Source organism: Talpa occidentalis, unplaced genomic scaffold, assembly GCF_014898055.3.
Source record: "Talpa occidentalis isolate TD23 unplaced genomic scaffold, MPIMG_talOcc4v2.1 talOcc4.2, whole genome shotgun sequence".
Taxonomy (NCBI): domain Eukaryota; kingdom Metazoa; phylum Chordata; class Mammalia; order Eulipotyphla; family Talpidae; genus Talpa; species Talpa occidentalis.
This window is the reverse complement of record NW_023602073.1, coordinates 49,063,204-49,081,087: the sequence shown is the minus strand read 5'-3', so window position 1 is coordinate 49,081,087 and position 17,884 is coordinate 49,063,204. Positions and strand designations below refer to the sequence as shown.

The following is a 17,884-nucleotide window of genomic DNA, read 5'->3' as shown; positions in this document are numbered from 1 at the left end:
TTTCCTGCACCTATGCCTGGGGCTGAGAGGCAGGGGCCTGGGGCACATGCACCTTGGCTTCTGGACACCTGAGCTAAGAAGCCAAAGAGCAGGGGAACGTGCATATGTAAATTCAGACACCTGGGCCTCAGAGTGAGGGATAAAAAGGGCTCCTGTGCTCTCTGGAGTCACTCTGAGGCTAATGAATGGGCTCAGCTGCTATCTCCCCACCAGCTGATCTGTTACCTGATATAGCATTAAAGGCCTATAAAAAGATAGTGAGGACTCCAGAATTTCCTTGTCATTCTGCAAGAATAGACAATGAACCTACTTGGCCTGGGATGGTTGCACAACAGATGGAGTAGGTACCTGTAGTGCCAGCAAGGCACAGAGCAGGATCTATATGATTGGGGCAGACAGGCAAAGGAGAGTCCTGGAGTCCTCAGTGACTTTTCAGGCTTTTATTGATCTTTTACCAGGTACACAGCAGGCAGGTGTGCCCAGAGGCTGAGGTCCAGGCGACTGGCAGGCCTCTCAGCCCCCAGCAAATCTCCATTCTTTCTGGGCTCTCTGGTGTTCTCTCGTGGTCCCTGCTTCTCCTTTGCTACTCTGCTGGTTCTGCTCTTGTTCTGCTTTCATTCTCCTGTTCTTCCCTCCAGCATCCCTGTGACACTGTTAGGGGGAAAAGGATGTCCTAAAGCTAATTCTATACAGGCTTTGTGGACTCCACCCCCACTCCAGGCCAAAGCCAAAGACACTGGGAACTCCAAATCCCATCACCACCAAAGGGAAGGTGGCTGGGACCTGAGGGTGGGGTTAAGCAGCCAGGTGGAGATAAAAGGCAGACACGTGGGCTTTGGGGGATCCCCATTTGGGCTCTCCGCCAGCTCGCAGCGTCCGGCCAGCTCTGAGAGTGACTTTGGGTTTCCAGGTCGTCGGATCTGGTAGGACGCATTAAAGACTTTATTTCCCTATTTTCTCCTGAGTTGTACATTTTCCTTATTTCCTTTTCCCTTGTAAATAAACCTTTTATTAACCTTTTGTGTGTGCCTGTAGTGGAGTATTCATAAGTCCCTTTTAAGCGTGCAGGTGAGGACCCACAGCCAGGAACCCGTTCAATATCGGGGCTGCTCTATAACAACACCACCCTTATAAGCCCAGTCTCAGCCCGGGTGTGCTCACCTATGCATGCCCACACACTACTCCAGGTGTCCGCCATCAGGCATGCATGCAGGACTGCAGGGATCCACGATCACCATTAATGGCACCACTTACCCTACAGTACCCACCCCAGAAGGAATGGGAAAGAAAAAGAAACACACACACACAGAGTGATGGCTTTAATTTCTACTTTAATCTCCTCTTCCTTCCCTAACCAGCTTGAGTCTGGCGGGGGACTAATCTCTGCCCTGGCAAAGGAGTCCTCACCCACCTCTGAGCCTGCATACCTACCCCTTGTTGAGGAGAGCCTCTCTCAGATCTGGTTGTCACCCCCATAACTGAAATAGCCAACCTAAGATGACCCAGGGCCTTCCAAAAACTGTATAACTCCCAGGTTCTGTTTATCTTTACAGGTCCCCTGGGGTCTATGTAGAGCCCTTCTGTTCTAAGGTCCCACCACCTATGGGCGGACATCCACTGTGTTTGCTGTGACTGAAATTCCAGGGGAGGAGAGGAAACATCACATAGAACCTGACATATATAGAGGACAAGGAGTGAGACCCAGGGAAAAGGTATTTGTAAGGGGCAGGAAGGACACAGAGCAGGATCTCTATGATCCAAGCAGATGAGGTAAAGGAGGAGTGAGTCCTGGAGCCCTCAGAGGCTTTTGCAGGCTTTTATTGGGATTTACCAGGTACATATCAGGAAGGGGTGCTGGGGGACCAGGAGGCTGGCAGGCCCCGTAGCCCCCAACAAGTCTTCACTCTGGGCTCTCCGGCCTTCTCTCACCTTCTCTCTGCTTCTCTCGTGGTTCTGCTCTCTCAGCTTCTTCTTCTGCTTCTCTCTCTCTTTCTGCCCCTTACAGTATTCTTATAGAAATTTTAATAAATTGTATTATAGATTCCTGGATATACAGGGATCCACTCATTACCAGCTGCCATCAGCACCATCCAGGAAGTGACCCTAATCACAGACCCACCCAAGCAGCATCTTGGGAACCACCACACATCCCAGACCAGGCCACACAGTCACACAACATCAGTGACCCTCAGTTGGCCTCCAGGAAGTAATGCTGAGCCAGGATGCAACCACCAGCATCAAGGAAAACAGTGCAGGTCCCAGTCCAGACTGCAAAGCACCTACCCCAGCTGCCCTCTGTGGAGCACCAGTGTGGGAGGGTACAGAGGCCAAACCCATAGCAGTGAGGTCTGGAAATCAATGGAGAGGAGGAAACACAGAAAAAGGCCACAGGAGTTTGAAAGTCAGTATTAAACCACAGAGGGAGAACAGATCTCCAGAACTCTCTTGCATTGAAATGGAAAATCTACTCTTCTTATCAAATTTAATATTGGAGTTTGCCATCATAAAGAAATTGGAAGAGGCAGAAAAGCAGAACAAGGTTAGGCAAGAAAAATCAGAAAAACAAATGAATGCCCTATGAAGCAAAATCAATGAAAACAAGATTGAAAATCATACTCTGAAAAAAGAAATAAAGGAATTGAAGGGGGAAAAAAATAAAATGGAGATGAAAAATACTACAGAAATTTCTAGTGGAATCAACTAAATGGAAGAGTGAATCAGTGAACTGGAGTTCTAACTTAACAAAGAAGCAAGATATAAGATGAACAAGTTAAAACATAGTAAAAAAAATCAAAAAAATACTTCTTGAACTATCCAACACCAGGTGGAAAGCAATATAAGAATAATGGTTATTCCAGAAGGGGAAGAGATAAAAAGAGGGAACATATTTAAAGAAGTAATAGAAGAAACTTCCCAAACCTGGAAAAGGAAACAAGTATACAAATCCAGGAAGCTTAATGAATACCAGAGTACCTAAAACAAATGAGACCAACACCAATGGGTGAAACTTTCAAGAGCTCAAGACAAAGAAACAATGTTGAAGTTGGTAGGGGGAAGAATAAGATAACCTACAAAGGAATCCAGATCTGGGTAGCATCAGACTTCTCAGGAAGAACACTGTAGGCAAAGAAAGGAAGGATGTGACTGAAAAACTTAAAGACAAAACCTGCCAACCAAGAACATTCTACCTGCAAGGCTCTGCTTTAGATATCAGGGAAAATAAAAACCTTCTAAACTAGTGTGATGTGCCTCTGGCATTGGGTGGTGGCTGCAGAGATATCAAGAATCAGGTAATGCAATTTGTTGAGTCAAGTCAGCAGTTTATGAAGGACTCAATTTGACTAGCTAAAAGACACACCAAACCTGATAGAAAAAATTTCCAGAAGATTGCCATGGCAATAGCAGTAGGACTTGCTGTGAAAGAATTCATTGGCTTTTTTGTGAACTCCATCTATATTCTTACTAATAGCATTGCTGTTGGTGGCCAATTGCCATTCCAGAAGAGTGTTTTTCACCTTGGAAATTGGCAAACAAGTGAGAACTCAAGAAGCTCATGGAGTAAAAATTTGCAGATATATTTCATGTTTTTCATTTTATTTCTTCCAAGATGTTTTCTATTCCCAAATTAAAAGAATTACAAATTTTTTTAAAGATAAAAGTCTAAAGAAAACCTGAAAGAGTTTGCAAAAACTAGACTACCACTCCAGGAAAATATGGAGAGAAACTGTAGTACTGAAGCCCAATAGAAATATACAAAAAAGAACTGAAAAAAGAAATAGATACAACCAAAAATTAAAAACAAAATGTCAGCAACAGACTTCAATAATCAATTCATACTTCAATAATCACTCTAAATTTAACAAACTAAACTGACCTATTAAAAGATCCAGAGTATATAGCTGGATTAGAAAAACAATCTAACTTCTGCTGTCTCTAGGAAACGCCTGAGCTCCAAAGGAAAACATAGATTCAAGGTAAAGGTTTGGAAAACAATCCAACATGCAAATAGGACTCAAAGGAAGGCAGGAACAGTCATACTGATATCACACAAAATATATTTCCAGCTGAAAAAAGTAACAACAGACAGGGAAGGACAAGGCATAATGATTAAAGGAGAAATACATCAGGAGGACATAACGCTCATCAACTTACACACAACACAAAAAGGAGCACCAAGATACACTAGTCAACTACTATCAGCTCAGAAAACAAACATTGGAAAAATCACCTTTGTGGTAGGGGGAGTTAGCACCCCACTCACATCAGTGGACAGACCAAAGAGACAGCAAGTGAAAAGGGACATAAAGGCTATAAACAAAGAATTTCACCATTTAACAGACATCTATGGGACTATACATCCCCAAAGAAATAGAATGTAAATTATTTTCAAGTATATATAGGACAATTCCCAAGATTGATCCAGTATTAGGTAAAAGATAAATATCAACAAATTCATGAAGACTGAAATCATAATAAGTGTCTTCAAGAAACTACTGAAAATATCTAATACATGGAGACTGAACAACACTACTGAAAGACCACTGGGTCAATGAGGAAATCAAAGAAAAAATAAAAATAAAAATATACCTCTAACAAATGACAATGAGGACACAAACTTCCAGAACATATGGGACACAGATGCAGAAGCAGTACAAAGAAAAAATCACATCAAAAAAAGTATATGTCACATCAAAAAAAAAAAAAAAGAGCCAAAATAAACAACTTTGTCTCTCATTTTGAGGTATTAGAAAAAGAACAAAAATATCCAAAAGTCAAAATAAAGAAGGAAATAATAAAAATTATAGCACAAATAAATAAAGTGGAAATAAAAAAAAAAAAAAAAAAAAACAGCCTAAAAGGCTAATGAAACCAAAAGAGGGTTCTTCCAAAAATAAACCAAATAGACAAACCTCTAGCTAGGTTCACTAAGAAAAAAGAGAAAAAAATCAAATAAATAGGACTTTAAAAAAGAAATTATAGTGAAAGTATTGGCATGGTAAAGAAGGGGAGAGCCAAGTCTCTGACAGGCAGGAACTTTATTGACCTCCCAGGCAAGTTTCACTGACACCCCACCGAGGTCAGAGAAATCACACTCACTGTGAGGGAGGGTTGCCTTTTTATAGTGTGGGGAAATGTTAGGCAGGAAGCCAGGTATGCGGAGCCACAGTTGTTTTTCTGAAAGTTCTGTTTCTTGGTGGTTTTGGCTGATTGCTCTCAGGTCCTGTTTGTGCAGGGTGACCTCTAGTTCCAGGAACTCGAGGCAATGGTAGAATTTCCCTCTTGCAGTTTCAAAACTCCCCTGCGACCTCGGGCCTCAGTATGTCCCTGCACTGACCTTATAGTAGAAGCGTCCCTGGTGCAAAGGGTTAAGTCTCAGCACTATGAAGCTACTGGCAGCCACTGCAGCATGAGTTCCATCCCTGGCCAGGGAACTACCCACATTGCACAGCAGACCTGCCCTGTCTCTCCTGCTGCTCCCCGCTGCAGTGTATTTCAGTAGATCTGCCTGTTCTGATCCCCACTCTGTCTCTGGTGAATCCTCTCACCTCTCCCACACCTCTTGCCTAAACCCCAGCTCCTGTATGGATAGATAAATAAATCTTTAAAAAAGGGGAATTACAATGGGCACTGCAGAAATGCAGAGGATAATGAGAGATTACTACATACATTTATACGCAAACAAGTTCAACAACCTAGATGAAATAGACAAATTCTTATTATTATACAATCATCTAAGACTGAATAGGGAAGAAATAAAAAGCCTGAACAAACCCATCACAAGCAAGGAAACTGAACAGTAATCAAAAAAACTCTCCATAAAACAAAAGGACCAGATGGCTTCAAAAGCGAGTTTTACTTAATTTTCAAAGGTGAACTAATACTAATCCTGCTCAAAGTCTTTTAAAATATTGTGAAAGAAGAAAATATTCCAAACACATTTTATGAAGCCAACATCACTCTAATACCAAAACCAAACAAAGAGAACATAAAAAAGAAAACTACAAACAAATTTCCCTAACACAGACACAAAAATCCTCAATAAAGTTGGCAAACCAAATGCAAGAATATATTAAAGGAATTATTATCATGGCCAACTGGGATTTATACCAGGGACACAAATATGGTTCCACATGCAAAAAATCAATCAACGTAATCACCACATCAATAAAAAAACAAGATCAAAGACATATGATCATGTTAATAGAAGCCAAGAAAGTACCTGATAAGATTCAGCATTGTTTCATGATGAAGACCTTCAAAAAACTTGCAATAAATGCAACATATTTTACCATATTAAAAGCCATAAATTGATGAGAAAATACATTATTGAGCAAATAAATATAATAAAGATGTCAGCAGAACTTCTAGCCCAGGTGCAATAAACACTCGAAGGCAGGCATAATTAACAAGTTTGCTTACTCACAGCTCTTTCCCTTTAAAGATTCATGGCCAGGACACAAAAACAGTGATTCAAAAGAACACCTGTACACCTATGTTTATTGCAGCACTATTTACAATAGGTAAAACCTGGAAACAACCCAAATTCCCAAAAATAGATGACTGGATCAAGAAGATTTGGTACATATACACAATGGAATATTACTCAGCAATCAAAAAGATAAACTCATGCCATTCATAGCAACATGGATGGAGCTAGAAGGAATTATGTTCAGTGAAATAAGCCAGAAGGAAAAAGAAAAATATTGGATGCTTTCACTTATAGCAGGAATATAGGGGAACCAAATAAGACATCAGGGTAAAAATAATAATAATAATAACAGTACAAAACACAACAAAGCAAAAACAGACAATTATAAACCAGAGACATACTGCAGGGGAGGAGGAGAGGGGTGAGAGGGAGGGAGGGTGGAGCACAGGGGACTGTGGTGATGGTGCACGGGTACCTTGGGGAAGGAGATTCTATGGGGACTCAATCTGAGGGGGTGGGGGGAAGCAAATATTGTCTAAAAATGTAAAAAATGATAAATATTAAAATAAAAAAATGAAAAAAGAAATAAAGATTCATGGCCAGGGCCTCAGCACTCCTGTCTAAACAAAGTTGCATTTCAAAATGATCAGGAAGCAAGTCAAGCTGCTCTGTCTCTCCAAGGCCATCTCCCAGTGTCTGCATCTTTCTCTCTTTGCCTGTCCTCCCGGCCTTGTCTGGGGACTTTGCAGCAAATGGTTTTGCCTGCTGAAAAACGATGCTATCAATGGAACAAATATGAAAACAGTTATGTATAAAAGGAACAGTGCTGCTATAAACGTAGGGGTGCAGGTGCCCTTTTGAATTAATGTTTCTGTGTCATTTGGGTAAATACCTAGGAGTGGAATTGCTGGATCATATGGAAGCTCTATCTTTAGTAGGCTGAGGAATCTCCACACAGCTCTCCATAGTGGTTGGACCAGTTTGCACTCCCACCAGCAGTGCAGGAAAGTTCCTTTTTCTCCACATCCTCGCCAACATTTGTTGTTGCTAGTTTTTTTAAAATGTGCCATTCTCACTGGTGTGAGATGGTATCTCACTGTAGTTTTGATTTGCATTTCCCTGATTACAAGTGATGTTGAACATTTTTTCATATGCAGCACTATTTATAACAGCTAAGCTTTGGAAACAACCCAAATGCCCAAAAATAGATGACTGGATCAAGAAGATGTGGTACATATATACCATGGAATATTACTCAGCATTCAAAAAAGATAAACACATGCAATTTGCAGCAACATGGATGGCGCTGGAAGGGATCATGCTCAGAGAAATAAGCCAGAAAAAAAAAGAAAAATACCGGATGGTCTCACTCATAGTAGAAATCTAGAAAGCCTGAATAAGGAACCAGGAAAAAGAATAACTATAATAAAGTAAAAATCAAAATCAACCAGCAACTATAAACCAGAGACACACCATGGGGAAGGGGTGGGGAGAGGAGGGATTGGGGTCAGAATAAGGGGGGTGCAATTGTGCTGCACCTCCCCCTGCAGTGACCTTTAGGGCTAATGGCTTTCGCCACCGTCCCTAGGTCCGGCTGGGCAAGGAACCAGTGCAGGGGGAGAACAGCAAAACCGCCTGAAGACATAGATAAGACGGAAGCCTGTTGAAAGATAACGACCACCAGGAGCCACTACAGGAATGCTGTCAGCACGGAAACTTATCTCGCCTTCTCAAGGCCCACAAACTTTATTCTAGTACAACTGTCTCTCTAAAATCTTTTCTCTCTCTCTAAAATCTTTTCTCTTTCTCTGTCTAAAAGGTCATTGGTTTGCTGATTAAAAAATAAGATACGAAATCTAGTAACTAGGCTAATTCAAATGAAACGTTACTAAACTCTGTGTCTTAATAGAACTGTTAGCTTAATAATTTCTCTGTTGTATGCTTAGCCTTGTTAGTATTAATCTTAATGATAAAAATATTACATTGTGAAAAGTAAAATTCACCTGTGCTAATTAATAGTAATTTAGTGGTAGTGAGTAGTTTAAACAAAAAGTAATCACATAAAATAAAAAGAAAAATTAATAGCCTAACTACTTAGGAATGCGCCTGGGTCCAGATGTAAATCACTGCCCTGTCAATGATAAGCTAAACCTATAAGCAAGCTGATTTCTTCACTGATGTTCACCATTCCTATGCTTTTAGAAAACATATATATACTGGTCACCAACTCAAAAAAAAATTACACTCAGATTTTCACTCTCTTGAAATGTGTCTGTTTGTCATTTCTTTCACCGACGCCCTGACCACCCTGCACGCTTCTCTCAACCCTGAGGTGGCCTCATCGTCTACTGCTGTGCTAGTCCGCGGCACAATTGTATGGGGAATATAAAAAAAAAATCTTAAAAAAAAAAATCTTAAAAAAAAAAAAATGGAACGGTGATCAGACCATAGGGGGCTACCCAGATCTGGGACCTCATGCATGAGTAATAAAGCTTTTCCTGAACTCTCAATTCCTGAAGTTTCACTTGTTCTTTCTCTGCCTGGGTGAAAGGCCAGAATTTCTACAACAATATGACAAAACCCACAGAGAGCATCATTCTCGATGGTAAAAAACTAAAAGCCTTTCCACTAAGACTGGTACAAAACAAGGACTCTCACCACTGCTATTCAACATATTAGAAGTCCTAGCTAGAGCAATTAGGCAAGAGAAAGACATAAAAAGAATACAAAAATTGAGAAATAGGAAATAAAGCTATCATTATTTGCAGATGATATAATTTACATTGAGAGCCCTAAATACCAAAAAAAAAAAAAAAAAAAAAAATTAAAAGAATAAACCAGTTCAATGGATGGCGCTGGAAGGATCATGCTCAGCAAAATAAGCCAGAAAGAAAAAGAAAAATACCGGATGGTCTCACTCATAGCAGGAATCTAGAAAACATAAATAAGGGACCAGGAAAATGAATAACTATAAGAAAGTGAAAATCAAAATCAACAAAAAACTATGAACCAGAGACACTCAATGGGGGGGTGGGTTAGCGGGGAGGGGAGGGATGGGGTCAAAATAAGGGATTGCAATTGTATGGGGAATATAAAAATAAAATTTATTAAAAAAAAAAAGGAAAAAAGAAAAGTGAGTTGAGGCAGATCATGGGAAAAAAAAAAAAAAAAAAAAGAATAAACCAGTTCAGCAAAGTGGCAGAATACAAAATAATACACATAAATATTGACCTTCTTATATGCAAACAATGAGCTAGGAAAAAAAGAAATTAAGAAAGTCATCCTGATACAGAGCAGCAAGGGCACCAAAACTTGCCAAGAACACTGCCCAAAAAGTTAACGAGTAATCGACTGAGTTCTTCACCTGCATACACAATTGCAAGATTACTCAGGTTCAGAGAACAACGACAATGGGATTTATTTAACAAACCAGGGAAAACAAAGTTACTGTGGCCAACAATGGCCATTTACCTCACCTGAAGCAGTGCCCAGTGCTTTAAAATCCTAAACACACACACACTGAAGATGGCACCTTCCCACCACTGAGAGCCTGGAGCACGCAGCAGTGAGACATAGGCCATGATCCAACTCACAAAGACAACAGAAGACACAACAGGAAATGCTCACAGAGCTGCTGAGACGCCCCAGCACAGCACCAGAAAAGTGACACTCAAAACAGCAGCTGCAGCAGCTGAACTACATGACAAATGGCCATACTCGTGCAGTTCAGCAAGGCTCCCGGCTGGCTCCAGGTCTTCGCCTTCCCTGCCAGGCTGTAACAGCAGCAAAATCAGGGCCAGTTTTCAGTTGCTCGGCTACTTACAAAGCCTCCAAACTTTTCTTCTCTGAGGCTGGCTGCTGGAGGCCTCTCTACATCCTTTAGAGGCCTGCAGCAGCCTTCTGGAAGATCAGCATGGTGGGGGCAGAAATCACTGACCCCGGAATTGCTGAAAATCCGAAAATGCTGAATCCTCAACACCGAATGCTCAAACACTGAATTCCAGGGCGGCTTCTGCAGTCCCTTATGTTTCTTATCAGAGTCTCCACCCTAAATCTGATACTTTGCCCGCACTTTTCCAGGGGGCTCCCTATCCTCACCAACCCCCCTTTTGCTTCAGCCACCAGTTACAATCCCATGTACAATCACACGCAAAAAACGGTAAATACTTAGAAATAACCCAACAAAGGAGGTGAAAGACTTATACAAGGAAAGGTATAAAATACCATTCAAATAAACAGGAGACACAAAGAAATAAAAAGATATTCCCAGCTCTTGTTTGAAAGAATCAACATTGCCAAAATTGGGGACGACTTGGGGGAGAGCACAGTGGACTGTGGTGGTGATGAGAAAATATATTATGGAGCAAATGGCTATAATAAAGATCCCAGCAGAGCTTCCAACACAGGTGCAAGGAACACTCCAATGCAGGCATAATTGACAAGTTTGCTTACTCACAGCTCTTTCCCTTCACAGATCCATGGTGGGGTCTTAGCACTCCTGTCTAAACGAAGTTACATTCAAAGAGTCAGATAACAGGTCCAGAAGGCCTGTCTCTGTGGGGTAATCTCCAGGTGGCTGCATCCCCTCCCACTCTCCAGGACTCCCCTTGCGTGAGAAGCCACTTTGCTCACTTTTTCTCCCCACCAAGGGTTTTGCCAGTTATCAATGTAACAAATGTGAAGACAGTTGTGTATAAAATGAGCCCTTTGTCTTTAAACAGGTGCTCAGACCTAACCCGGCTCCCCAGGTCTGAGACCGCATGCATGAGTAATAAAGCTTCTCCTGACCTCACCATCCTGAAGTACCTCTTGTTCTTCCTCTGCCTGGGTAAAAGGCCAGAATTTCTACAATCGTGGAGGATACAGGTGCTCGGGTTGGGGGAGAGATGCAGTGACCGCACCTGAGGGGGTAGATCCTATACTGTCCAAATATTAACAGACTTAAAGCAATGGTATTTCACGCAATAATTAATTAATAATAGTTATTATAATAAAATATGAGTAAAAGATGATAATTTTAAAGGAAAGGAAATCCACATAGAGAATGATTTGTAAGTAGAGAAAGCACAAGGCAAGGAGGAAGGGGGGAAGGGGAGGGCTCCCCGCACTCAGCGCAGACACCTGGGAACTAGACAGTGTTGGGGACATGCTTCTGCCCATGGTGGATCAGGCTTGCTCCTCTCAGAGCCTCAGGGGCCCAGAGCAGCTTGTGAGCTGCCCACATGGGAGACCCAGGTATGACTGGGAAGAGTGTCTGCATGCACTTCAGGCCCCTCAAGGGTCAATGGGGACCTGGAGATCCTGGGGGGAGGGTTGAGCAGCAAGTGTTGCTGATGAGCTGGGGCTGGGCCTGGGTCCTTTGTCCTGAGGGAGTCAGAGGGGATGGGCCTGGTGCAGCAAAGGGAAAAGAAGGCAAGGTTAATAAAAAAATCAAGCCTTACACTAGAACTCATTGTTTCAGCTAAACAATACCCTAAGACAGTAGATAGCTGCCAGGACATCCCTATCAGCTAAAGCCTAAGCAAGAAAAGACTTTTCTTATTCGCATGGCCTTCAGCCAGGGATCGGCTGCTACTCAGCTATCAGAACTTTTTCTACCTAGAAACTCCTTAATTCAAATAGCTTCATTTAAAAGCTTTCCCAAGAAACTTCAAGAGAAGGAAAAAGAAGGACCTACTATAATTACTGTGCTGGATTGCTTGTCACGCATGTACAATAAATTGTCTCCCATTGTCAAGTGGGTCAAATTGTTTAATACTAATTTCTAAACAGATAATTTTCCGTGCCATCCACCCACAGTCTGCTGACACGTACAATCCCCTGCCCAATATACTCTAATAAATTTTTCTATCTCTATGACCAAGAACAAAAAGCAAAGGATGCCAGATCTTCAGCTTCACGGTGTGAGGCCCTTTCTCTTAGCTGCTTGTCAGTATCCTATCTGGCTGGGGCAATGCTCATCTGATTTCTGCCACCACAGATTTATTTTGTCTGTTTTTATATCTAGAATCCTGCAAGGAATGTGTGCGTGTGTGTCTGGGTCCTGCTCTCCTGTCCCCCATCTCCAACCTTCCTTGTCTGCATCCTCCTTTCCTTCCCTCCATGTCCACCCTGCGCTGGCCACAAGGGGGCAGCAGAGCCTCACGGAACCTGGGAACAAGCCCGGGGGCCTTTATATTGGCCCCTAGGCTGCTCCCCCACCAAGTAGCTCCCTTTTCTGGGGCCCCCAGGCAGGAGCTGCAGGATGGCCCTGCTTCCCTCTGGGGGCCCTGCTGCTTCACAGACCCTCAGGGGTGGGGGCTTGTTTTGCCTCCCGGGGCAGCAGTGGGGGGAGCAGAGTAGGACAAAGGAAAAAAAAACCTCAAAACCCAAGTGAGAGAGGCCTAGAGGGGCTGACACCGAAAAACAGTGCAGCCTGATCCATAGGCCTCTCATATTTACTTTGAACGGGGTTCAGAGAATATGGGCAAGTATGTGCTGGAATGTACATGTGTGGGGGTGTGTTATCAGGGGTGCGTTGTTGTCTGGTGAAGCTCAGGTGGAGTGACCAGGAGTATTTTGGGGGGCTCGATAGTTCCTGCTAACCAAAGCACATCATGTCTAGTACCTGTTGTTACCTAACTTTCTGCTGATCCTTACTAGCATTCTAGCTGATCTTGCCAATCTGGGCATAGTGTCTGCCTGGTGTTTTTAGCAGATACTGGTTTCCCAGTATGTGCCTCATGCCAGGTATGTGTAGCTTGACCAGCAGGAAGTGTGGACATGGAGACAATAGCCCAGAGAAGAAGGAGGGCCGGGGATTCCACAGGCTTGGAGCTGGGTCTCCACATTCTTTTGCTCACTCACTCTTCTCAGTATTATTTTATGAACATGCAGCTCAGCTAACACATATGTGCAAACATTGTACAGATTGTGAAAACAAACAAATAACATCTGAAAAGTGATGAGATACAGCATTTCCAGGGGAAACTCTAACATGTTTTTTGCCTCCCCCAGCCCCAGTTTCCTGGGTCAGCCCTGGACCCATGTGGTGGCCCCTGTTCAGAGCTCAGCTGAGCTTTGGGGTAAACCTGTTCCATCTGGGATTTGGACATACAATTACATGACCCTGGGAGGCCCCTCCTGGTGCTGAACCCCTGTCTCCCAGCTGTAAAGTGAGGAGACATCTCAACTGGTTACAGCAACACACTCATTGACATGAAGCCTGTCATGTGCAGAGTGAAACAGCACTTGGTCAAAGACCGCCTTGAATGTTTGGTGACTGTCTGTAGACAGCCTGTGGGGACTGTCCTGGGACAGGAAGGAACAAGTGAGGGGCATTCCTGGACGATGGACTGTTAGATCTAACAGATGGAACAGATGGAACAGGTGTCAGCCCCTCTAGGCATCTCTCACTTGGGTTTTGAGTTTTTTTTTTTCCTTTGTCCTACTCTGCTCCCCCCACTGCTGCCCCGGGAGGCAAAACAAGCCCCCACCCCTGAGGGTCTGTGAAGCAGCAGGGCCCCCAGAGGGAAGCAGGGCCATCCTGCAGCTCCTGCCTGGGGGCCCCAGAAAAGGGAGCTACTTGGTGGGGGAGCAGCCTAGGGGCCAATATAAAGGCCCCCGGGCTTGTTCCCAGGTTCCGTGAGGCTCTGCTGCCCCCTTGTGGCCAGCGCAGGGTGGACATGGAGGGAAGGAAAGGAGGATGCAGACAAGGAAGGTTGGAGATGGGGGACAGGAGAGCAGGACCCAGACACACACGCACACGCACACATTCCTTGCAGGATTCTAGATATAAAAACAGACAAAATAAATCTGTGGTGGCAGAAATCAGATGAGCATTGCCCCAGCCAGATAGGATACTGACAAGCAGCTAAGAGAAAGGGCCTCACACCGTGAAGCTGAAGATCTGGCATCCTTTGCTTTTTGTTCTTGGTCATAGAGATAGAAAAATTTATTAGAGTATATTGGGCAGGGGATTGTACGTGTCAGCAGACTGTGGGTGGATGGCACGGAAAATTATCTGTTTAGAAATTAGTATTAAACAATTTGACCCACTTGACAATGGGAGACAATTTATTGTACATGCGTGACAAGCAATCCAGCACAGTAATTATAGTAGGTCCTTCTTTTTCCTTCTCTTGAAGTTTCTTGGGAAAGCTTTTAAATGAAGCTATTTGAATTAAGGAGTTTCTAGGTAGAAAAAGTTCTGATAGCTGAGTAGCAGCCGATCCCTGGCTGAAGGCCATGCGAATAAGAAAAGTCTTTTCTTGCTTAGGCTTTAGCTGATAGGGATGTCCTGGCAGCTATCTACTGTCTTAGGGTATTGTTTAGCTGAAACAATGAGTTCTAGTGTAAGGCTTGATTTTTTTATTAACCTTGAAGGTTGCCTTCTTTTTTTTTTTTTTTTAAAGATTTATTTATGTATTATTTATACAAGCACTGGGTACAGTCAGAAGCGCGGGAGGGTGAGAGAATTCACCAGAGCCAGAGCGGAGAGCAGAGCAGGCAGAAGGACCGAAGTACACTGCTGAGGGGAGCAGCGGGCGGCAGGAGAGGTCTGCGCGCCATGTGGGACCCTCCTCCGGTGGCTGGGGAGCAGCCGGGGATTGAACAGGTGCTGCAGAGTCTGCAGGCAGCTTTGCAGCCCCACACTCAACCACTGCACCAACGGGGAGGCCCAAGGTTGCTTTCTTGCTGAGAGCACGTAGTGGCCAAAAGTCTATGGGAAAAGGGATGCACTGATTGTTTCTGCTTTGTTTCTATGCACATGGTAATGTCATCTCACTGATTGCTAAAAAAGTATAAATAAAGAACCTGCTGAGTCTCTCAGCAGAATATACTTGCACCCCATCCAGTATCAGTGTCTCCTTAATCCCTTTCCTCTCAGCCCTTAAGTTTCAGGCCCTAACGTGTCTCCTAGGCCATCTCATCCTTTCAGGAACCCCTGACACGACATTTTGCCGGAGGCTGGTTCCCAGCAAGATGGCAGCTGTAAGCACAGGAAGGATACCAGGGAGGGTCCTGGGTACTGAGACTTAACCACATGCTATTCACTCACAAAACTGAGCTCTTCTTTGTATTCATTCTTCAAAAACAAAAAACCGAGTTCCTACAGGGAAGCAGGGGACACAGCATCTCTGTCTAGCCAAGCTTCACCCGTTGTCTACCACATGATCTCCCCAATCTCACAGCTGCTCGGAGGCCTGAGAGCATGAGGGTCTCCCCTGTCATGGAACACCCCCCCACACACACAGCTGCACCCTGAAATCAAAACCTTTTCTCCTCTACCTGAGCCCCCCTGTTTACTCCCAGGGAGCCCCTACTAAAGGCTTAGGTCTCAGTCCTTACATTCCTCAGTAATTCCTGGCAGCCTGCTGCAGGCATCTCAGGGGGGGAAAATTCTTGCTCAAATGAGGGTTCACCTGACGGTCTGTCCCCTGACAGAACATGTGGTGAAGCACAGGAAATCACAGAGTCTAGTGGACCAGAACCTCAGACACCCAACACCTCCTTCCTGTGGTGCATCCACAGAGTCAGTCCCCTGCTCGCTGGCAGGGCAGGAACAGTGGGAAGGACCAGGAGGAGGAGCACAGAGAGGACAACAAGGGGGCAAGGGGCTTGGGGAGGTGAAAGGGGAATCCCCACCTGGTCTGTCCACAAAAGCACTCCCCCAGGGCCCCCAGCTGTGCCTCTGCCATAGGCCCATCTTCACACAAGAGATGACACCAATGAGAAGGGGACAAGCCCAATGAGGGGGTCCAGGTGCCAGTGGAGGGGGAGGTGGACGGGCCCCAGGGCAGCTCTGGAGCAGGACACAGGAGAGCCCTGATATCTCCAGGCCAAGGTCACAGCCCAGCCACTGTAGGACCTGCAGACCCAGTTTCCCCTACACCTGCTGCTGGGGGGTCTCCAGGGACTGGGGAACTCCTTGGCTGGGAGGGTGGGGGCTTCCAGAAGTTAAAATAGACCTGAGGTGTGGGTTCTTTATACTCGCCCAGGGTCACTCCATCCACCTCTGTCTCCTCCTCCCCTGAGACCACAGGAGGACTGTCCTCCACTGTCCCTACCTCAAGAGGTAGAGAATTTTAAAGAACTTGTTAGAAATGTGAAAGGGAACAGATGAAATAAGGATCCAGCCATGGTTTTCAGAGCAAAGGCTCTGAGATCTCTGTCCACATTACCCTGAAACCAGGGGCAGCTGCCTGGGGACCTGCACCCTCACTGGATGGACCAGCCTCAGCCCCTCCAGACCCTCCTTCCCCACATCTTCCCAGTAACTCCCAGGCTCCTCCCCAGGGCCCTGGCCTCACCCTCTACGTCCCCTCTGTCCCTCGGCCCTTCCCACCTCCTGCGCCTGCACTGCTCTCATCATGGCTCCTGCCCCCTGCCCAGCAGAGACCAGCTCCTGTGGGGGAGAAGCAGCCTCACTCTCCCTGTCAGTCAGCTCTTCTCCTTCCTCCTGGAGCTGCTCCTGCATCAGGTCATACAGGAGACCCAACTGGCTCCAGATCCTTCTAGTTCACACTCATAGTTTGAGGTGGTCCACTGACCTCCTCAACAGATTCCCTTCAATCCTCTCCTCCTCTGAGGTGGCCCCTCCCTTGACTAAAGTGCAGGAGGGCAGAGGGGAGATCCCAATACTGAGAGAGACTGTTCCTCCCCAAGGGGACCTGCCCCCTGGTCCTGGGCATTCCCTTCCCCTCCCCCTGCAGGGTGAGGCCTTTTGCACCAGGGCTGCTTTCAGCAGGTGACACTCCTACTGACATCATGCTCTCAGGACCCTAGTTATTCCCAAAGTTGGGGTTCATGTCCTGGGACACCTGAGAGCATGATTTTAGGAACATAGATAATCTTCTTGATCAACACAGGAATAGGAGGAATACCTCCAGGGGCATTGAAACGTCTCTGTGTCACATGTGGAAAGCTGAAGGGAAGAAAAGAAAGTAGATGGGCCAGTGGGAGTGAGAGATGAGGCAAGATCACCCCCAGGGCTGAGGGGGCCATGTCTGCTCTGCCTGAGATCACAGTGATGACATGGTCCCTGCAGAGCTGGGAGAGGATTGGGGTCCCCATGAGAGGAACCAGAAGCCATATTGGTAGCAGGATCCTGAGGACACTCTGAATCTCCCAAGTCCCCCTGACCTGTCCATTGAGGGTCTTCCCTCCCTCTGGATGAAGATCTTACCTCCTCAGGTGACACTTCCCTGAGTCCAGAGAGAGAGAGGAGAGGATGGAGACTGGGCTGGGAACAGCTCACAGAGGACAAGGGGACAAGCCCCGCCCTGGACTCTGGGGACATGAACTCTGGGGCTCAGCTGGGGGTGGACAAGCTCCTGAGGTTAGAATGACCATGAGTGTCAGATTGTAACAGGGTGGTCCCCAGGAAAGGGGGTGGTCCCAGGTTCCCTGCCCCACCTAAGGGAGGGTGGAGCTGAGCAGGGAGAGAAGAAGCTGCAGAGGAGACTGAGGAAG

At 45.2% G+C, this 17,884-nt stretch overlaps 2 pseudogenes; both read left to right on the top strand.

The window, feature by feature from the left end:
* The window catches only part of LOC119251355 (protein transport protein Sec61 subunit gamma-like), a 9,276-nt pseudogene extending 7,703 nt beyond the window's left edge, over positions 1-1,573 (top strand).
* A 636-nt stretch (positions 1,574-2,209) lies between these two features.
* LOC119251354 (protein transport protein Sec61 subunit gamma-like) lies at positions 2,210-5,238 on the top strand (annotated as a pseudogene).
* The last annotated feature ends 12,646 nt before the right edge of the window (positions 5,239-17,884 follow it).